The sequence below is a fragment of the Trachypithecus francoisi genome, unplaced genomic scaffold (assembly GCF_009764315.1).
Source record: "Trachypithecus francoisi isolate TF-2019V2 unplaced genomic scaffold, Tfra_2.0 Lachesis_group13, whole genome shotgun sequence".
NCBI lineage: Eukaryota > Metazoa > Chordata > Mammalia > Primates > Cercopithecidae > Trachypithecus > Trachypithecus francoisi.
The window spans coordinates 128,006,699-128,022,574 of NW_022681458.1; the positions used below are offsets into that span (position 1 = coordinate 128,006,699).

Below are 15,876 nucleotides of genomic sequence, written 5' to 3' on the forward strand. Positions count from 1 at the left end.
TAAGTATGTAAATTATCTTTTTTAAAAATAATATTCTTATTTCTAATACTAATTCTTTATCTTTGGATATAAATTCTGCCATTGGTTGAGTTTGCTTCTTCCATGGTGTCAAATTTCCTCCTATATTTGATGATTTTTTTATTGTGTGTTCATCTCGGTGCTTGAAATTTCCTGTTAAAATTTCCACTATCCAGTATGTCTACACTATGAGACTTTAGCAGGTGTTACTATTTTAATGAAATGTGTCTGGTAAGAATGGGCAAGCGTGGATTGAATGAGTTGAGTAGTAGCTGGCATTTGGTGCTTGAGCACCCTATGTTTCTCCTGGCCCTGGGAGCAATGTCCTGCCTCTTTGATTTCAGTTCCCACCTGCTGATACCAACCCTCCATCCCTACCCCCACCCCTATGGCTGCAGCCTGGGCCCTGAGGAGTGATGCACAAGATTTTATCTGCCTGGAGTATCTCAACTTAGCACTCTATTTATTGCTTCTGGATCACCTTCAGGTTCTGACATCCACCACCTCAATGCGTGGGACTTTTAAAAATGACATTTTCAATTGTTTATGATAGAATTCTCCTTCAAGGAATTTTTCTGTCCCCTGGTGCACAAATATCTAGTTTTTCTTTTCTTTATGGGGGGGCGGGGTGTGGGGGAGACAGGGTCTCACTCTGTTGCCTAAGTTGGAGTGCAGTGGCATGATCATGGCTGACTGTGGCCTCAACCTCTTGGCCTCAAGTCATCCTCTGCCTCATTCCTCCTAAAGTGCTGGGATTACAAGTATAAACTACTGCACTCAGCCTATACTGATTTTTTTTTTTTTTGGTACAGCCATACATTTTTATTTTAATGTATTTTCTGTAACTTGTTTCAGTTTGGCATAGGATGCAGAAGATTGGTACACATGTTTAGTTTGCAATCTTGCAACTGGAAACTTTTTAGTGCAATAATTGTTTAAGTGTGATCCAAGGACCCCTGGAGGTCACAAAGACTCTTTTAGAGAGTATAAAAGATTCTTCCTTCTTCAGTCTCACATCTATGTGAAGTTGAATTCTCTTTATATACTTCAACCAACACAACATATTGCAACAGATTGAATGCAGAAACAGATATGACAATCCAGCTGTCTTCTATTAAGTTGAACATAAAAGAGATTTGCACAAGTAGAGAACATTGCCACTCTTCTCATTGTTTACTGTTTTGAAATATATACTTATTTTTATAAAGTGCTATTGATATTAACATGTAATAGGCTTCTTATTTAATGAGTTAAATATTAAAAGAAAAATAAAGATTCATACTTATTAAAATAAGTAAAGATTTTCTATTATCTTATTTTTTTATTTTCACAAATTCCTTTGGACTATTCTTTTCCTCTCATTTCATACATTCCCCTCAACTAATTTGGTGTTATATATTGTTACCATTGTTATAGTGAATGATGTGAAATTTTTAATATTTATAATTTCATGAGTCTAAGTGTAATGTATTGTTTTTCCTCACACAAAATAATAATCTGTTTTAAATCTGATCATTCCAATATTGATCTATATGCTTTTGTATGCTACAGTGTTAATTCTAAATTCATTTTTACAGTCCTTCAGATTAGAAAGTATTGTTTTTGTTTTCCATAATCAATATTGGTTTAAATTCACCACTTTGTTTGCTTCCCTATTCCTTTTTCCATCTTGAGTCTTCCTTCTGAAATAATTTTTCTTCCTCCGGAAGCATATAATCTTGAAGTTATTTCAGTGAAAGTCTGTTTTAAATTCTCAATTTCTGTCCAACAATATCTTTATTTTGCATATGTTCTTGAAAGATAGTTTGTTTTCCCAAGTATCAATTCTAGATTGACAGTGACATTTTTTACTTGGTACTTTACAGATATCATTCTAATGTCTTTTGTTTTCCAATATTGCTCTTTATAATGCAAATATCACTCGATTTCAGTGATTTTCAAAAGTGATTCTTAGACAAGCCGCATCAGTATCACTTTGGAGCTTTTTTGAAATGCAACTTTTAAAAATCTTATTCCAGATTTGCTGAACCCAAACTTTGTAGTTGGGGTTCAGAAATGTGTTTTTAAAAGTCCTCCAGGTGATTCTACTGCCCACTTAAGTTTGAGAGCCAGCTATCTAATTGTTATTTCTGTAAAGGGTAAAGGTAATTCATCTTCTATTTCTGCCTGCTTTTAAGGATTTTTCTTTGTCTTTAATGTTCTACAGACTTGGATACATCTATAAATAAATTTACTTTTATTTATTTTAATTGGAATTTCTTGGGCTTCCTGGGTCTAAAGATTGGTGGCTTTCATTAATTCTGGAAAAGTGTAACCCAATATCTCTTTAAATATTGATTTTACCCTACTTCCTATATTCTTCTGAAACTTCAATTATACTTATATTGGACCTTCTCACTTTGTGTTTCATATTTTAAAATTATTTCCCCATGTTTTCTATATCTTATGTTTATATTTGGGATCAGTTTTTCAGCTATTCCCCAGAGAAGATTTGTGTTTCGTTCTGCTAGGGACACATTAAATTCAATTTTCTTCTTGGGTTTTTGAACCACATAGATAATATAAATTCTTCCCTCAAACCCACATGAATGCAGATTGTGTAAAAATTCTCGTGGGAAATGTTTTTTATTTTTATTCTATTTTATATGACACCAAGGCCAAGATCAGCATATCTACTCCTGTACCCCAATTTTCTTGTTTTTAAAAAAATCCATTCACTGAAGTCATTGTCTTTTGAAGGTCTTGGCTTTCCAGAAGTTTCCGAGCTTACCTGTATACTTACTTCTGTGGCCTAGGCTTTGTCTATTGTCTCCTGAACCCACAGACTATTAAAACAAAGACAGAAACCACCAAAAGATTAGCAGATACTCTGGGGCAAAAGCTAGTTCTAGAATTAGCTTAACCTTGTGGATTTTTGCTAGCTTGTTGTTTTTTTCCTTTACTAATTGGGACATTTATATTTATATCTATATCTTGGTGGTTGAGCTATCAGTGAAGTACATTAATTTTATTCAATATTTTGAAACATAATGAGCTTCTTATCAGTTCTGCTACCAAACATTGAGGTCACTTGAATTATCTAACCCCCCATGACCTGAGGTTCTTATCACTACCCATACTCCTCATTGAATATCCTGGACCTAGTGATTGTGCTGGCCCTAGTACCCAGTAGGAGCTTTGGAGAATTCACGTGGTCGTAAGCTTGGGTGATGGGAAGGGAGGCAGGTTCAAATTCCCTGGGGAACCCATGGGAGTTTTGTCCATAAGAGTTTAGGCCTTATTCTGGCTCACTGGGAGTTTTGTGTCCTGAGATGATAACCTGAGAGCAACTTGGAGAGGGTGGGGTTTTGGAAGTCACGTCCCCCTTTTTCTTCAATCTCTGCTCAGAAGGGGCAGGCACAAGTGCCATCAGAGAACCTCAAAGGAGACAGGCTGCAGATCAGAACAATGAAGTAAAAGCAACAATACTGGGTATCCCAGATCTAGCAACTGCAGTACCCTCAGACATGGACCCAGAATTGGGAAATCTCTCTACTACGAATGTCACATGTTGTAGGATGGGAGGAAACCCCATCAATGAATACAGTAAAGATGGGGAAAAATAAATATTTGTTGAGTGGATGAGTTCACAGGAATTTTTCTGAGCCTTGGAATATTACTGGAGGTTCTAGTCCATGATTGATCCTGGGCTATTTCCGTTCTTTTCATTTAAAAAAGAATTTTATTGAGCATCCAAACCAGCTAAAAGGCCCAGGCTATGCTTTTGTGGGGTGTAGGGAAGTGGCCTTTTTCGACAATTGAGGGGGCCATATGCGATAGCTAACATATCACCTGGAGGATATCAGTGCTGATGCAGATGCTTCCACCAAGCACATGGCTTGAGATGGGGAAACAGAGGAGATATTCCAGAAACAGAGAAATGACTGTAGGATAAAAGTGAAGCAGATTGAGAAAAAAAGATTAACATGGAAAAGGAGGTCAAGGGTGATGGAGGTAGGCTTTGCATACACAGAGAAATTGTAGAGGGAGTTTATGTGTTATTTATGTGGCAAAAAGTCATGGGTTTTTGACCAAAAATGGGCCAGCATATTTCATGCTAACAAAGGCAATTGACTGAATCCACAGGCCAGAGATTTTGTGTTGGGGCAAGAGACTACAGGGTATCCTTAGAGTTCTCTAGGAGTGATTGTTGTGGTTGGTTTCTAGGGCAGGTGGTGCTGTCTGGTGTCAATAATGACTATCTCCTGTGGCCAGCTGGCTGTGACATTAGGTAATATCCTTACATTAAATGTGATTCTGGAAAGTGGCTTCATTTCTATTGGTTAATGTTACCCAGCTCCTAAATCCTAGTTTAATGCTCATCCAAAATGCTAAGTTCCTTTGTTCGTGAACTATTTGTTAAAGTATAAAATAACTTGGGAATTATTCTGCACGAAATGTCAAGCGGCAGAATAAATAACTATTCCCCTCATTAATCCCTATGGGCAGCGTCTGAGAGCTTTGCTTTTCCATAATGAAAATATGTCAGTCCTGAATATATGCTTGTGCTATTGAGATTGAACAGTGAAATGAAATGAATTCTTCACTCAGCCACAGGTGAAATATGGCAGTTTGTGGCGAATGAGGCACTAAGTGCTGTAGGAAGTTGAGACTTGAACTTTGAGAAACCATAGGGAGGCTAAAATCAGTGAGAGAGGGGAGGGCAGTGTGTGATTAAAGTGTAAAGCAATTCCCCAAACAAAATTCATCTTAATTCATCCTCATTTATAAGAGAAAGCTACTCCACATAGAACAGCTGGGTGTTTAAGAAATATGTGGGGCGTCGTTGTCCTCGAAGCCATGGAAATCAGGGGAAAGCCCAGGGGTGAGGGTTTGATGTGCAGAAATGGTGTCATACAGAAAGCAAAGAGCACAGACTGTCAGTGAGCACAGAATTATAGGACCTCAGGGACAGCCCATCCATCTCACAGGTGAGGCACGTGAGGCCCAGAAAGGGAAGGAAATTGTCTAAGGAATCAGAGAGCCAGTGAAATTCTTACCCAACAGGGCTTATAATCAGACTAGCCTATTCACTCAACACTGTGTGCAGAATGCCTAGCTCTCCATCTTCTGTTCTCTCCAGTGCAGAAATCAGTAATTCTTTAAGGGCAGGGTCTGATTTCTTCCTCAAATAGGGCTGGGTACCTGGTAAATGATAAATATTGTGAATTGATGTATTACTGGATTTTTCCTCGAGGTCCAGAGTGGTATGCTTTTTGTACAGATGGGTGGAGGGATGTGTATATGTAGTTACCTTCTTTTTATTTATTTTATGTTTTTAATTATCCTTTAAGTTCTTGGATACATGTGCAGAACGTGCAGGTTTGTTACATAGTTGAACATGTGCCATGGTGGTTTGCTTTTATTTTTTTAAGTCAGATCACATAGCCCCACAGCATAGCAGTTACGAATGTCGGCTTTGGTGATTGCCCATGCAAGGTTCAAATCCTCACTCTGCCATTTATTAACTGTGTGACTTTAGACAAGTGGTATAACTTCTCTGTAAAGTGGAATGAGACATTGTATCTGCCTACAGAACTGTGGTGAGACTTCTACAAGATAATGTAGTTGTAGGTAAGCAATCTTGGCCTCTAATGATGGTTGTTAATGTTATTTCCCTTTCATCCTAACTCACTCCAGCACCAGTTCCCCCATGACAAACTCTATGCAGAGACTGAACTACATCCACTTGTGACACAGTATTCTCATAGCACAGTTTCACATGAAGGCATTGTTGCTTTTCCTAGCTTGCAAAGCTGCCTCCAATCAGTGTTCTTCTCCATGGGAGAAGAGTGTGAACCACCAAGTAGACTGTTAATGTTGATGCCTTCATTTGTTTTTGAAAATGGTCACAGACGATCAGGAGGTGAGTGAAAGCTGCCTTGAGCCTCCAATCTACAAGTCATGGAAACAGCATTACCAAAGTCCCTATTTTAAGGACTGGCCAGAATTTTCATAAAAACTAAGACTTAGTTTTAATGTGTCTCATTGTTTTGCCAGAATGTGATTAGCTTTTTAAAATTAAGCTTGGATTTATAGGAATAGAGGTCAAATTTGTGAAAAATAAGTATGAAGAAAATATTCTTGTTATATATAATCAAATGGTCTCTAAGTCCTTTAAAAAAGAAGAAGGCCGGGCACAGTGGCTCACGCCTGTAATCCCAGCACTTTGGAAGGCTGAGGCGGGCGGATCACGAGGTCAGGAGATCGAGACCATCCTGGCCAACACGGTGAAACCCCATCTCTACTAAAAATACAAAAACTTAGCCGGGCATGGTGGCAGGCACCTGTAGACCCAGCTACTAGGGGGCTGAGGCAGGAGAATGGCGTGAGCCCGGGAGGCGGAGCTTGCAGTGAGCCGAGGTCGTGCCACTGCACTCCAGCCTGGGTGACAGAGCAAGACTCTGTCTCAAAAAACAAAAAAACAAACAAACAAACAAAAAGGAAACTGAATAGTAAAACTAAGAATAGTGGAATAAAATAGTAAAAACAACAGGAATGTCAGGAAAAGAGAACTGCCCTCTGATTTGGAGAGCATGTGCTGTCAGTCGTTTAGAGTCTCAGGACCCATGGTTGAAACTCTTTGCAAATCACTGGCACCAGGATTACCATTTGAATTTGTGATATTTGAACTTTTGGACAGTAGAAACTTGACATTATAGATTTGTCATCTTGGATCTACATGAATCTTGGATCTATACATTACACTACATGGAGTATAATTCTATTTTATGAAATGTTCAAAAAAGGCAAATCCATAGAAACAGAAAATAGTTTGACAGGTACCTGGGGCTCAGCATGGGAAAGGGAAAGGACTGTCTAGCTGGGCATGAGGTTTCTCTTTGGAGAAATGGAAATATGCTAACGTTAGATGTGCTGTGGTTAACAATTCAGTAAATTTCAAAAAGGTCACACCTCAAATGGGTGGACTTTATACTGAATAAATTATTCCTCAATAATTTATAAATTCAACTTGTGTGAACTGATGAAAAATTCAATGTGTGTAAAAGTATTGATCAGATGTCATTGTTTCTACGAAGTTTCTTTTTAAAAATATATCCAGGCAGAATTAATTGGTCAGTTTTCCTTGTTTCTGTTGCTATTTACTATGTTCATTGTTCATTCAACAGATAGTAATTGCTCATCTACCATGTGTTGAACATTGAGGAATAAGAGCAGGATTTTTTTTAACTGTACTAAAATATATATAACAAAATTTTCTATTTTTATCATTTTAAATGTATGGTTCAATGGGATTAAGTACATTCACATTTTTCTGCAACCATCACTGTTATCTTTCCCCTTATTATTCCAGACTGAAACTCTGTATCCATAAAATACTAACTCCCCATATTCTGTTTTCCCCAACCCCCAGCAACCACTATTCTACTTTCTATCTCTGTGAATTTGACTACTCCAGTTACCTCATGTAAGTGGAATCATACAGTATTTGTCCTTGGACGTTGGCTTATTTCATTTAGCATAATCTGTTCAAGCTTCATCTATGTTGTAGCCTATGACAGAATTTCCTTTTGAAGGCTGAAAAGTATTTCATTGTATATATTGACCACATTTTCTTTATCCATCCATCCATTAATGAACATTTGGGTTACCATTTCTTACCCGGTCTCTACTAAAAATATAAAAATTAGTCAGGTGTGGTGGAGTGTGCATGTGGTCCCAGCTACTCTGGAGGCTGAGGCAGGAGAAGAGCTTGAACCTGGGAGGCGGAGGTTGCAGTGAGCCAAGATGGCACCACTGCACTCCAGCCTGGGTGACAGAGTGAGACTGTCTCAAAAAAATAAACGTAAAAAAAAACCCTCAAGAAAATAGGAAGTTATATTATTCAGAGTATTTTTAGAGACAGGGTCTCACTCTGTTGCTGAGGCTGGAGTGCAGTGCTGTCAGCAGAGCTCACCGAAATCTCCAAATCCTGGGTTTAAGCAATCCTCCCACTTAGGCCTCTCGAGTAGATGGGACTACAGGCACACACCACCACACTCAGTAATTTTTTTTTAAAAATGTTTTTGTAGAGACAGGGTCTCGCTCTGTGGCCCAGGCTACTCTTAAAATTCTGGTGTCAAGTGATCTTCCCACCATGACCTCCAAAAATGCTGGTATTACAGGCATGAGCCACCACCACCCTTGACCTATCCTTTATTAACATGCAAATACACATATGTGCACTTTCATACACACACACTCCCACCCCCACACATACACTTTTAGTGAAAAAGCCACCAACTCTTTAATGGGGAAGCCCCAGAAACTTTCCACTAAGATCGAGAACAAGATGAATTTGCCCACCGTCTCCACTACTAATCAACACTATACTAGAGATATAAGCTCAATGCAATTAGACAAGAAGAATCAATAAGATGCGTGAGATTTGAGAAAGTAAAACTATATCTAGCAGATGATGAGTGTACATACAAAACAAAACCCTAGAATATCAATAAAACTAACAATTCAATAAGGTAAAATTATCATATAGAACTTGATAGCCTTCATATACACAAATGATAACCAGGTAGAGTATATAATGGCACAGAAAATGCCATTTATATGGCAACAAAGAAGATAAAGTATTTGGGAATAAGTGCTAATAGGAGACATACAAAATCCACATGAGGAAAGCTTTAAAAACATAACAGTGTACTTGAACAAATTGAAAGATATTTATTGTTCTTAGAATGACTCAACATAATAAAAATGTCAGGTCTCCCTAAGTTAACTTATAACTTTAATGTAATCCCAATAAAAAACACCAACAAACTTTTTGAAAAAATGGAACTAGACAAGTTGATACTAAATTTCACGTGGAAAAATAAACATGTAATTTAAGAATAGCCAGGAAATCACTAAAAAGGAAAAGCGATGAAGGTCACTGGCCCAATCAGACGCTGAAGCATACTATAAAACCTCTATAATTAAAACAATGTAGTACTAGCACTTGAACAGGTGCGCAAACCTATTATAGTTAGTCAAGTCTGTCACAGAAAAACCAGAAATAATTTTAAATACATATGGAACTTTAGTGTATGATAAAGGTAGCAACTCAAATCACTCGGGCAAAAATGCACTTTCAAATAAATGATGCTGGGACAATCGGTTTGCCATTTGGGGGAAAAGATGAAATTGAGCTGACCTCATCACACCTATTAAAAAATGAACTCCAGATGATCAGGGATCTAAATGGAAAATACATCCCAACACGTATTAGGAAAAAACGAGGTGAATTTCTCTTTAAGAGGGAAATTCATATAGGGAAAGACATTCTCATTATGACTCAAAATCCAGATTCACTAAATGCACTAAAAACATTGATAAAACTGATCAAATTAAAACAAAAAACAAGGGTTTTCGGCAGAGCAAATATCACCATGAGCAAAGTAAAAAGACAGCCGACACACTGGGAGAAAATATTTACAATATATATTACCCCTGAAAGCCAGTGGAGAGGCTGGGTACTGTGGCTCACACCTGTAGTACTCAGCACTCTGGGAGGCTGAGGCAGGTGGATCTCTTGAGCCCAGGAGTTCAAGATCAGCCTGAGCAACATGATGAGAACTTGTCTCTACAAAATATATATATATAGATGTATATATATATGTAATTAGCCAGGCATGGTGGCACATATCTGTGGTTCAAGCTACATGGGAGGTTGCTGTGGGAGGATCACCTGAACCCAGGAGGTGGAGGCTGCAGTGAACTGTGATAGTGCCACTGCACTCCAGCCTTGGTGACAGAGTGAGACCCTGTCTCAAAATAAATACATAAATGAATAAAGGTTAATTTTAAACATTTTTATTTACTTATATTTTGGTTTTCATTTTTAGAGATGAGGGTCTTGCTATGTTGCCCAGGCTGGAGTCCTATGGATATTCACAGGTGCCATCTCACCGTCTTTGAGCGCTACAGCCTCAAACTCCTGACCCAGGCAATCCTCCCATCTCCCAAGTAGCTGAGACCACAGGTATGTGCCACTGCGCTCAGCTTAGATTTTTAACCCGATAGAAAAAAAATGGCAAAAGATAAGAATGGGGAATTTATACACAGACACACACACACACACACACATACATACACACACATATGAAAGATTTCTCAACCTAATTCATAAAAGAAATGTCGGCCGGGTGCGGTGGCTCAAGCCTGTAATCCCGGCACTTTGGGAGGCTGAGACGGGTGGATCACGAGATCAGGAGATCGAGACCATCCTGGCTAACACGGTGAAATCCCGTCTCTACTAAAAAAATACAAAAAAACTAGCCGGGCGAGGTGGCGATGCTTGTAGTCCCAGCTACTCGGGAGGCTGAGGCAGGAGAATGGCGTGAACCCGGGAGGCGGAACTTGCAGTGAGCCGAGATCGTGCCACTGCACTCCAGCCTGGGCCACAGAGCGAGACTCCGTCTCAAAAAAAAAAAAAAAAAGAAATGTCAATTAAAACCACACTAGAATACCATTTCTCATCTATAATATTTTCTTTTATTTTGTTTTTTAAGACAGAGACTCACTCTGTCACCCAGGCCAGAGTGCAGAGTGCGATCATGGTTTGGGCCACAACGCCCTGCTAACGTTTTGTATTTTTGTAGAGATGAGATTTAACTATGTTGCCCAGGCTGGTCTGGAATTCCTCAAGTGATCCACTCGCCTTAGCTGCACAGTGCTAGGATTGTAGGCGTGAGCCACCACACCCAACCAATATCTTCAGAATTTAAAAAATATAACAATACATTCTGATGGTAATGCAGTGGGTAGACAAGCCTCTCGTGCATGGCTAAGCGACATGTGAGTAAGTACAACCCTGTAAAGGGTAATGTGGCAGCATTTCACAGAACCACATATGCGGGAAGGGGCTGAGGTTTCAAGATGGCAGTGGCTGAGGAGCTGGTTGACCAAGAGGTCCTTACAAAGTGAAAGTTCAAGGCCAGGAATTGCCACCTCCCAACTTCTCGCAGTCCTGGGAGCATAGCAGAAGTATTTCTTTTCTTCCTTCCTTCTTCCTTCCTTCCTTTCCTTCCTTTCCTTCCTTTCCTTCCTTTCCTTCCTTTCCTTCCTTCCTTCCTTCCTTCTTCTTCCTTCTTCTTCCTTCTTCCTTCCTTCTTCCTCCTTCCTTCCTTCCTTCCTTACTTCCTTCCTTCCTTTCCTTCCTTCCTCCTTCCTTCCTTCCTTCCTTCCTTCTTCCTTCCTTCCTTCCTTCCTTCCTTCTTCCTTCCTTCCTTTCCTTCCTCCTTCCTTCCTTCCTCCTCCTTCCTTCCTTCCTTCCTCCTTCCTTCCTTCCTTCCTTCCTTCCTCCTTCCTTCCTTCCTTCTTCCTTCCTTCCTTCCTTCTTCTTCTTCTTCCTTCCTTCCTCCTCCTTCCTTCCTCCTTTCCTTCCTTCCTTCCTTCCTCTTCCTTCTTCCTTCCTTCCTTCCTTTCCTTCCTTCCTTCCTTCCTTCTTCTTCTTCCTTCCTCCTTCCTTCCTTCTCCTTCCTTTCCTTCCTTCCTTCCTTCCTTCCTTCTTCTTCCTTCCTTCCTTCTTCCTCCTTCCTTCCTTCCTCCTTCCTCCTTCTTCCTTCCTCCTTCCTTCCTTCCTTCTTCCTTCCTCCTTCCTTCCTTCCTTTCCTTCCTTCCTCCTTCCTTCCTTTCCTTCCTTCCTTCCTTCCTCCTTCCTTCCTTCCTCCTTCCTTCCTTCCTTCTTCTTCTTCCTTCTTCCTTTCTTCTTTTTTTCTCTTTCTTTCTTTCTTTCTCTTTCTTTCTTCTTTCTTTCTTTCTTTCTTTCTTTCTTCTGTCTTCTTTCTTACTTCTTTCTTTCTTTTGTTTCTTTTTTTAAAAAATGAACAGTAAACCACACAAATTGTTCACATGGGATGGAGACCGACCTCATCTACCAAGAGTGGAAAGTGTATGAACCCCACAGACCGAGTCCAAAAGGAATCCCAGAAGAGAATTAAAGAACAAAAAACAGCATATGATGGTTCGAGCTGCAGTGCTTGTTGTTGTTGTTGTTGTTGTTTTGGTTTGATTTGGTTTGGTTTTGGTATTTTTGAAATGGAGTTTTTTGCTCTTGTCACCCAGGCTGGAGTGCAGTGGCTCACTGCAACCTCCACCTCCAGCGATTCTTCTGCCTCAGCCTCCTGAGTAGCTGGGATCACAGGCATGCACCACCACACCTGGTTAATTTTTGTATTTTTAGTAGAGATGAGATTTCACCATGTTGGCCAGGCTGGTCTCGAACTCCTGACCTCAGGTGATCTGCCCGCCTTGGCCTCCCAAAGTGCTGGGATTATAGGCGTGAGCCACCTTGCCCGGCCAGAGCTGCGGTTTTTAAAATGAAGGATCCCAAACAGATTATCTGGGGCATGGATAAATTGGGTGCAATGGAGTTGAACCTGCTGCAACAGCCACAATTAAATGAGAAAGTACTGAAAAACAAGCTTAAAAAACTGCGTGAAACTTTTGAATGTATTTTACAACTCTATGAAAAAGAAAATCCAGATATTTGCAAGGACTTGAGAAAGCTAGAAATAGAGTATGAACAGAAGAGGGCTCAACTTAGCCAAAATTTTGATGCTGTCGAGAATGCTCAGCATGCAGAAGTGGAGGGCATTCCTTTGAAAGATACGCCGCATGCTCCTTCCAACGTTTTGATCCAGGACAACCACTTCCTGGTTCCAGCCACTCTCCATCCTTAAGAAAACCTCAGCCTATGGACCTCCAACTCAGGCAGTTTCTATCCTTCCTCTTCTTGGGCATAATGTTCCACGTTTGCCCCCTGGCAGAAAACCTCCTGGCACTCCCCCAGCCCACCTCCTCCTCAAGTTGTGCACATGTATTGCCGTAAAGTGGGTTTGCCCCGGATCTTCCCCCTCATAGGCGAGATGAAGAAGACGTGTTAAATAGTCCTGAACTTGCCCGGCAAGGTCGTGATGATGCTGTTTCTAGCACCAGTGAAGATGATGGCCCTTCTGCGGACAAGGACCAACATAAGCATGGTAACAATACTGATGATGGTGACACCAACAGATCAGATGGAGAAAGTGGGGGGATGAACTGTGCACCGTGATGATGGTGAGAGAGACAGCAATGAAGAAATGAACTCGGGTCTGAGTGTACCATTCGCAGATATGCCTGGAAAATCAAGAAAAAGAAGAACATGAAGGAGTTAACTCTTCTTCAAGCCATGATGCTTCCTATGGCAGGTCAAGAAGTTCCTGAGGAGGGACCAGAAGTAGAGGAATTTTCAGTGGACGATGACAAAGATGATTCTGATAACTCTGAATCAGAAAAACAGTCACAAGAACAGCGTAAAGAAGAATCTCATTCTGATGGCACATCCGCTGCTTCTTCACAGCAGCAGGCTCTGCCCCAGTCTGTTCCTCCGTCTCAGATACAAATACATCCCATGCCAGGACCACCATCTCTTGGACGCCACCTGCTCTCTTGGACGTTACGGCCTCCTGGGCCACCTCCTCCATTCCTGAGACCACCTGGAATGCCAGGATTCCGAGGGCCTTTACCCAACTTTTACCTCCAGGACCAACACTAGCCCGACCCTCTGGCCCTCCCCCAGGTCCACCTCCAGGTCTACCTCCCGGTCCCCCTCCTAGGGGACTCCCACCAAAAGTACCTCCCCCCGCACCTCTGGGTGTTCCTCCACCTCGTCCTGGCACGATGCGTCCACCTTTGGTGCCTCCGCTTGGACCTGCCCCCTCTGGGCTTTTCCCACCAGCTCCCTGGCTAAACCCTGGGGTTTCCAGTGCTCCACCCAACTTGATTCAGTGGCCCAAGACAAATGATACGAGTGCAGCCACCACTGAGAAGCCACAGCAGTCATCAGTGTCAAGCCACAGATCACTAACCCCAAGGCAGAGATTACTCAATTTGTGCCCACTGCACTGAGAGTACGTCGGGAGAATAAAGGGGCTACTGCTGCTCTCCAAAGAAAGTCAGAAGGGCCAGGCGCGGTGGTTCACGTCTGTAATCTCAACCCTTTGGGAGGCCAAGGTGGGGGGATCACTTGAGGTCAGGAGTTTGAGACCAACCTGGTCAACATGGCAAAACCCCGTCTCTACTAAAAATACAAAAATTAGCCGGGCGTGGTGGCGCACATCTGTAATCCCAGCTACTCAGGAGGCTGAGGCAGGAGAATGACTTGAACCCAGAAGGTGGAGGTTGCAGTGAGCCGAGATTGCAACACTGCACTGCAGCCTGGGCAACAGAGTGAGACTTTGTCTCAAAAAAAAAAAAAGGAAGTGAGAGGATGATTCTGCTGTGCCTCTTTCCAAAGCAGCACCCAAATCTGGTCCTTCTGTTCCTGTCTCGGTACAAACTAAGGATGATGTCTAAGAGGCTTTCATGAAAGAGATGCAAGGGCTACTGTGACAGCTTCTGATGCCTGAACAGGCCTCTGTTCACAACAGTGGCCCATGGAGAAAGAGGCTCCTATTAAACTTAGATGAAAGAACTATTTCCATTGTGAGGGTGTTTTCTAATTTCAGTTCAAGGAATATCCTAAAATACAGCCTTGTTCAGAATTTACTGCACAGAAAAGAGGGTATTTCATTCAGAATAGATCAGTTATTGAAGCAGTGCTGCTAAGATCCATTCCCTTTCACACCACGATTTTCACCGTTTCTTTCCCTTCTCCAGTTCTTTGGAAATTTGTGATCTGGGATCTTAGTTACTTAATTGTTTTGACTCTCTTCTTGTGTGCTATGAGCATTGGAGTAGAGATTTCTGAAAAACCAGTTTACTTCATCTCGCCTTTTGTGTTTCAGTTATCTTTAATATTTTCCTGTGTTTTGTAATACTTATAATTTTACTTATAGTGAAATGGATCACAATGTAATTTCCTAATACAAAACAGGATATGTGGGAAGAAAATGTACAATTCTTTGATTAAAATTATTTCCCACTGAACTAAACTTTGATTGATGCGGAAAATAAATAAATGTTCTACACCAAGAAAAAAAAAACTACATATGCATTCACCATTTTTGTTTTGTTTATTTTTGGTTTTTTTGTTTTGAGATGGAGTTTTGTTCTTGTTGCCCAGGCTGGAGTGCAGTGGCACGATCTCAGCTCTCTGCAACCTCTGCCTCCCAGGTTCAAGTGATTCTCCTGCCTCAGCCTCCTGAGTAGCTGGGATTACAGGCACCCGCCACCATGCCTGGCTAATTTTTTGTATTTTTAGTAGAGACGGGGTTTCACCATGTTGGCCAGGCTGGTCTCGAACTCCTGATCTCAGGTGATCCACCTGCCTCGGCCTCCCAAGTGCTGGCATTACAGGCGTGAGGCACCACATCTGGACTGCTGGGTTTTTTTGGTTTGTTTGTTTATTTGTTTGTTTTATTTTGTTTTAAGATGGAGTCTTGCTCTGTTGTCCAGGATGGAGTGCAGTGGCAAGATCTTGGCTCACTGCAACCTCTGCCTCCTGGGCTCAAGGGATTCTCCTGCCTCAGCCTCCCAAGTAGCTGGGACTACAGGCATGTGCTTGGCTAAGTTTTGTATTTTTAGTAGAGATGGGGTTTCACCATGTTGGCCAGGCTGGTTTGGAACTCTTGACCTCAAGTGATCCTCCTGCCTCGGTCTCCCAAAGTGCTGGGATTATAGGCATTAGCCACTGAGCCTGTCCCTGTATTTACCTTTGAATCAGCAATCCTACTTTTAGGAATTCACCCTGAAGATACACTTTACTCAATAAGAAAACCCATTTGCACAAGGTTTATTATTGAAGCATTGTTTGCAATTGCAGAATAATTTAAACAACTTAAATGCCACACATCTAACAGTGCTTAAATGAACTATGGTACATTCGCACAATGGACTACTATG

The 15,876-nt window shown here is 41.1% G+C and overlaps 1 pseudogene; it reads left to right on the forward strand.

The window, feature by feature from the left end:
- The first annotated feature begins 11,904 nt into the window (after positions 1-11,904).
- On the forward strand, positions 11,905-14,424 carry LOC117095438 (annotated as a pseudogene).
- Positions 14,425-15,876: the final 1,452 nt, after the last annotated feature.